This window comes from Furipterus horrens, unplaced genomic scaffold (assembly GCF_987537825.1).
Source record: "Furipterus horrens unplaced genomic scaffold, mFurHor1.1.pri manual_scaffold_4, whole genome shotgun sequence".
Taxonomy (NCBI): domain Eukaryota; kingdom Metazoa; phylum Chordata; class Mammalia; order Chiroptera; family Furipteridae; genus Furipterus; species Furipterus horrens.
Genome location: NW_028327174.1, coordinates 55,218,967 through 55,226,270, shown reverse-complemented (window position 1 = coordinate 55,226,270; position 7,304 = coordinate 55,218,967). Strand labels below are relative to the sequence as shown.

Sequence of the window (7,304 nt, the reverse complement as noted above, 5' to 3'; positions counted from 1 at the left end):
CTGTGAAATGATGCCAGGGAGGGATGTTCTGAGGGCTGTGGGGACTCATCTGCAGGTAAAAGTCCCACCTGCCTTCTCTCCATAGCCTTTGATCCTGTGTCTTCTCTTTCTCTATCTTGCTCTTGTTCTCACTCCAGCTTTTTCTTTGCCTCATGGTGGATCCATTATTCTTCCAGTCTCCTTCTGCCAGCTTATTTGTTCTGTCTGTTCACTCATCTTTCTGCGCACATTCTCCACCACTTTCTCAAACAGAGCTATTTTACCAGTTACAGCTCTTTGCTCCTAGAACCCAGAACTTCAGTGAGTGGAACAAACCACCCTTTCTTTCAAGATCCCGAAGAAGGTGCGCCATTCCCTGCCAACTTCCCTAGTTTACCTTCTTTCTGTCCTGACGAGTTTTTCTGGGAGAAAATTGCTAGCAGCCCAGGTGCTCACCCATCTGATTCCTAGTAACTGGGATGTTCGAGTAGACAATTCCACACATTTCCTGCTGCAGCCAGAGCCCTCTCCCGGTTCCATCTTCCAGTCCTTCCTAGGGGACATGAGGGATGGAAATGGCACAGCAGTAACTGAGTTTATTTAGCTGGGATTCTCAGGTTTTGATTCTCTTTGGGGTCCTCTGTTTTGCGGGGTGCTCTGCATCTACCTGGTTACCTTGCTGGGCAACTCCCTGATCATCCTCCTCATACTGGTCGACCCTGCCCTGCACTCACCCATGTATTTCTTCCTGCACCACTTCTCCATGGTGGAGATCCTCTACACCACAACCATCGTGCCCAGGATGCTGGCCGACCTCCTCCTGCCCCACCATCCCACTTGCCAGCTGCTTCACCTAGCTGTACTTCTTTGCCCTCTTTGGCATCGGAGAACGCTGCCTTCTCACTGCTATGGCCTACGACTGCTATGCTGCCATCTGCCGGCCACTGCATTATGGTACCCTGATGAACCGGGGTGCATATGCCAGCATGGTGGGGGCCTCCTACCTCATGGGCATCATCACCGGCACCACTCACTCCATCTACATCTTCACGTTGCCCTTCCATGGTGCCAAAATAATCCATCACTTACTGTGTGACATCCTGCTTGTGCTGAGACTGGCTAGCGCAAGATCCTTCTGGGGTGAAGTGGGCAATCTTGCTCTCACAGTGACCTTTATCCTGACCCCCTTCTTACTGATCACAGCCTCCTACGCTTGTGTTCTTGCCACCATCCTTGGGGTCACGACATCCCAGGGACGTCAGAAAGTCTTCTCTACCTGTTCCTCCCACCCGTTTGTGGTCATGCTCTCCTTTGGGACTGGGACTGTTGCCTATATGAGGCCTGGGGCAGGCTCCTCTCAGGGTGCGGACCAGATCCTTGCACTGTTTTACACAGTTGTCACTCCCATGCTCAACCCTTTTGTCTACACTCTGAGAAACAAGGAGGTCACAGGGGCAATGAAGAGGCTCCTGAAGAAGTACATTTGGAGCCGTTGATCTCCTCAAGTTCTTGGAGGTAAAGGCCTGATTCTTGGATATTTTCAAGGAGGAGGAAGCTGGGACCTGCAGTCCGCGGGGATCTGCTCAGCTCTGTGTGGTATGTGTAGGGTTCCTTGGCCTGCCCATCTTAAGGGCCCAACCCACTGACATGCTGCTCAGAGCTCTGCTCTGGGGCCTGTTCTTATGGCCTTGGCCTGGCTTGTTTGAAGGTATGGAGCTGGAGAAACATGCACCTGAGGGAATGTTGAGGAGAGAAGGTAGCTGTGACCATCTTGTGTGATGACTGGGCAATTCCTGGTCTTTTCTGATGCTCAGAGTACCTTCCTGAGGACACCAGTCTTCCTTCCTCTCCCAGACTCCTCATTGCAAGCCTCTGTCTCTCACATTAGTTGCCTCTGGTATAATGTAGCTTCTTTACTCCAGGTATGAGGCCTGATTGGGTGACCAGGGCAGCAGGGAAGGAAAAGGGGCAGAGAGTGGCTGGCCTGGCTTTGGCAGTTTAAGTGCTGTCTTGTTTGGTTCTTTTTTAGGTCTGGAAGCATCTCTCTAATTACTTTGTTCCTGGCTCATAGCTTCTCTCTTGAAACCCCTGAAATGTTGATATTCTCTGTTTAGCTTCTTTCTCACCTGCTGGCTGACTCACTCTTCATTTTCCCGTCTGATCATGCAGTAGAAATGCACATACACTTTTCTCCCTGGACTGATCAGAGGGTCAAATCTGGCCCCTAAACTCCCAAGATAATGCTTCTGTTTCTTGCAGACTCTCCACTATTTCCACTTGGAGTCTGCTTTAATTTGCTGACCAGAGGGTTCTAGCACCATTTTAATTTCCTTGGGAAGGCAGTTCTTGCTTGCTCATAAACTCTCCTTCAGCAATAAGCCTCAGGAAGGTGCAATACAAGCAAGGAACTCATTCTCAAGGTACAATAAATGAGGACCTTTAAAACAGCATTGATTTTATTTTCCATTTTACAAAGCTGGCAGAGATTTTGCACCCAGAACAAAAGAAAACAACTATTAACATTTTAGAGTTAATAATGTCCTTGGGAAATTATTGCAGTATGGTTTCCTTCTGTACAGTATATGTCGTCGTCGGCAGCCGTCCGTCTTGAAAGACGATGGTGTAGCTTCTTAAGAGTCTATCTGCACCGCCGAGAATGGCTGTGCAGTCCGACTCGGGAGTGACACGGTATCTGTCTCCTCCCGTGTTGAATCGACATCTTGCGATGACGCTGGAGTGTCCTCTCCAGTGAAGCTGAAGCTACAGAGCCTGGGCAGGGTGATATGGAGGGTCTGCTGTTGCCCATGCAGCAGACCCCCCCCCCCCCCCTCTTCGCAGCTGAAGGGTCCAAGGGAAAGACGGAGTCAATACAGCTTGGCTTCAGGTGCGCCGCAGGAGTTGCCGGTGTTGACTACAACGTCGAACCGCCTTAGGTACTCCGGCTCCGGATTTTCTGTCGGGGTTTACTCCCTTAGCCTTTCCCCTGAAGAGGTATGCCGCAAGGCAGCGGAGGTTTTTTGGAGTCAGAGTTTTCCTTCTCTGATGTGCCCTGACTGGAAGATCGAACCAGCGACACTTAGCTCGCAGGCCGACGCTCAATCCACTGAGCCAAACCAGCCAGGGTGTACAGTATATGTATATATATATATATATATATATATATATATATATATATATATATATGCTTTTAAGAGCGAGCTAAAAATGTAATTATATTGTCTAAATTGTTCTATAACTTGTACTTTCTACTTCATTAAACTATATTGTAGCATTTTACCATGTAAGTAGACTTCTAAAGCATTACTTTAATATTTATATTGTATCCTACTATATGAATGTACTATTATTTATTTTTACATATTCCTTATTTTAAACACTTTAAGATTTAAGTATAGTTTATATACACTATTATATTAGTTATATGAGTTTAGGTATACAATATAGTGCTATAATTTAAAGAAACCTCCTATTATTAAAATTAAAATTTGTTTGTTATAAATATTGCTAAGATAAATATCATTGCACTTATATTTCTGTATACTTATACTTTTCTGAGAACAAACTTCTAGAGTTGGATTAGTTGAGTCAAAACATGCACAATTTTAGAGCTTCGAGACATATTGCCAAATTGCCCTCCAAAAGAATTTTTATTGTTTTACAGTCCAATTAAGTACAGTCCAATTTCCAGAGCAAGGAAATGAACTAAAAGTCAGGAATGAGTTGGGGTTAGATGGCCGGGGGAAGAGAAGGATGGGGTGGTATGGATAGTTAACATCATATAATACAGAAAAGATCTGATGAAGAGGACATGAAGTCACTTTCCTTCAGCCTACCAAGGACTGGGGAGATATATTTGGACAGAGAGTGCAATATGAGACATCTAAGTTAGATCCAAGGAATGACTTCCTGATAGAGTTGGTATCTGAACAAGACAAGGGGAGAGGCTTTTCCTGTCACTGTTCTGGGCTGCAGGAGGAGGCCAGAGGCGAACACGAGGAAAGCCGACTGGCTAAGTCCTAGGTGGCTTCATGCTTCTCTTACCTGAGAGTGCACACAGCTAGCTGTATAGCTGATGACACAGATATTATGGAGTAGAGACAAGCCAACCCTTGTTGTGCTCTAAATTTCTGACCTGCAGATATTATGAACATAATAAAATAATTTTTGTTAAGCCATGAGATTGGACAGTTTGTTATGCAGTAACAGATAACTTAAGCACCTTCCAACTATGAAGAAGAGTGAATCATATTAACACATTTAAAAAAGATTTAGATTTCTTGTTGATTAGACATAAAATACTGACATCAAAGAAGAAAACAAAATTTCACATGCTACTACAATGAGAATATAAACCAGCTAACGAGTGAAGTCACTTCAAAGACTAAGATATTCATTGCACAGGAAAACTTGAAATGTGAAAATCTACAGGTAATATATGAAAGGAACTTAATAAAGGTTTGATAAAACCTGATAACGATTCTAAAAACTTACATAAAATTACCAAGAATGAGTTGTGAAATTAAAAAATTTCTTTTATACACTGTCAATTTAAGAAAAACAAATTTCAATCAACTGTGCTAGGGGAAAGACAAATCATTTTCTAATCTCTGTGCAGAAAGTATATTACAAAATTATTGTCATATGAATATGAAGGCAATCAAAGAGTACACAGCAAAAAATGTAGGATAAAAAGAATTCTAGATGTAACCAGGCCGTTAATGAACAAAAATATACTATTTTTCTGGATTGTATGACACTTGCAGCATTTGCCAGTTAAAAATGTTCCTCATTCTAATAATTTCTTTTCTTTAAAAATTCTGTTTATTGTTGTTCTATTACAGTTGTCCCAGCTTTTCCCCCTTTGCCTTTCTCTGCCCAGCTCACACCCCAACTTCTTTTTAAAAGATTTTACTTATTTACTTTTAGAGAGAGGGGAAGGGAGAAAGGAGAGAGAGAGAAACATCAATGTGCAAGAGATACATGGATCAGTTGCTTCTGACTTGCCCCCAACTGGAGACCTGCCCGCAACCCAGGCATGTGCCCTGACTGGGAATCAAACAAGCAACCTCTCGGTTTGTAGGCTGGTGCCCAATCCACTGAGCAACACCAGCCAGGACTCTTTTTAAAAAAATTTAAATAACGATTTGTACATAATTTTATATTGTACTTTTGTTATACTTTATTAAATAACACCATCTCAAGTGATATAAGTTTTAGATCTCATAAAATTGGGATCCATCCCTGTAACTACCACACAGGGTTTTTATGGGAATTATTTAAGACTATTATGGGTCAAGAGGTTAGTATCATGTTACTAAACTAATATAGTATGTACTCAAATGATATTAACTATTATTATTACTTTTTTTAACCAGTGGATTAATTAAATGTATTCTTTCTTGGGGGGAGGGAACAGCATTATTTGAACATGATTCATATACTGTACAATTAACCCATTTAAAGTGTACAATATAACGATCTTTGTATATTCAAAGAGTCGTGCAGCCATGACTGCAGTCCATTCGAGGACAGTTTATCACCACAGAAGGAAACCCTGTGCTCTTCAGCAGCCATCATCCTTCCCTCATCTGCCTGGAGCCCAGGCAGCCACTCACTTACTTTCTGTTCCTATTGGTGTGCCTCTTCTGGAGATTTCAGATAAATGAAATCTTATAGTATGTAATCAAGTGAACTCTTAAATTTTGTACATACATATTCATTGATTCATTAAACATGTATTTCCTAAGTATTCACAATGAACCAGGCACTATGCCAGGCACAGGGGGGACACAATGTTGAAAAAGACAGACCTGGTCTTAGGCTACATTCTAATAAAGAGGACAGACAAACAAATAAACAACCAATACATGAACAAACACGTGAAATAATTACTGAGATAAACTGTAGTAAAAACAACAGAGTATACAAATAGAGAAAACTGATGGTGAGGAAGGTGCTTTGATTGAAGCGTGAGGTCATGAGAAAAACACCTGTAGGCAGGCAACCTTTATGGTGAATGTGAAGGAACTGGTCAAATGGAGATGAGGAAGGGTGGTCTGGGAAGAGGAGCAGCATTTGTAAAGGCTCTGGTACGGGAAAGAACGTAGATTATACGAGGAACTGAAGGTAGACTATTGGACTATTGTGGCTAACAAAGCACAGAATAAATGTATTATATGCGTATAATACCTAACTGAATTACCTGAAGATGAGCACGTTTACTGGTCTGGAGTCTTAGTTACTAAGTTGTGGGCCATCAGTTTGTAGAGAGTAGGATTCAGTTGTGAGGAGTTTTCCATGACAGACCGAGAAGTCTAGACTTCATTCCATAGGTAGTAAAGAGCAGTGCAGGGTTTCACAGGAGGGGAGTGATGTTCGGGAAGTGGTTGGTGTTTACGGAACATGAATTTTTCATTTGCCTTCAGTGGAGATTAGAATTGAATGGAATGGAATCATTGAAGCGGCAAACAAGCATTCTCTTAACAAATATACTTTAGTCTCTGTGTTAGAGAATTAGTTAAGATCTATTTCAGGATCTGTTCCTAACAGTGATTGTGGAGTCTCCTCAGTTTACAAATGAGGAAACAGGTTTAGCAGGACTAGAAAGGAAAATCTTGATCTATGCAATTTTCATTTGAGCAAATAGCTATCTACTCTCTGTGCTGTTATGTCCTATGATAGGAATTTTTTAAAACTGTTTTTGATTTTTTAAATTGTTATTTTATTACAGTTGTCCCAATTTTTCCCCCTTTGCCCTTCTCTGCTCATCTCAGCCACCACTCCCACAGTCAGTTCCCACACTCTTGCCCAATTTTTTGTATTCTTCCTGGCAGATTTGCAGAGGAAGGCATACGAGGACATCTTGCCCCTCAGCTTGTTAGTGTCTCCTTTACCCACCATGACTGACAGTGTCCACCTGATGGTAGCTTTTTCTGACTCCCACTGTTCAGCCAGATCTGACAGACCCTACATTCGCCTGACCCCCCCGCCCCGATCAAGCTCTATCTAGATGCTTTCAAATCCTCTTCAGTTTACCCTGGTGTGCCTTTCAAGTATTAGCACTTTCTACATGTGCCACCATGACTGAAGCTTGGAAGTACTGCATTGAACCTCTTCTTCCAGGTAGCCTTCCAGAAATACCCTCAAACTGTTATCAATTATTTATCTTCCAGTGCATGTTTATAAATCTTTATAATTGCTCTCTCTGTTTCTGCTGGTTTGTTTTTTATCGACTTCATTCTCCCCACGATCACCCCATTAGATTAGGAGCCACATGAGGTGCAAGGACCTTATCAATTTTTTTCTGATTATCAATAATGCTGTAT

General features: G+C 42.3%; 1 pseudogene; it reads left to right on the top strand.

Moving 5' to 3' along the window:
* The first annotated feature begins 541 nt into the window (after positions 1 to 541).
* On the top strand, positions 542 to 1,475 carry OR10P1 (olfactory receptor family 10 subfamily P member 1; annotated as a pseudogene).
* Positions 1,476 to 7,304: the final 5,829 nt, after the last annotated feature.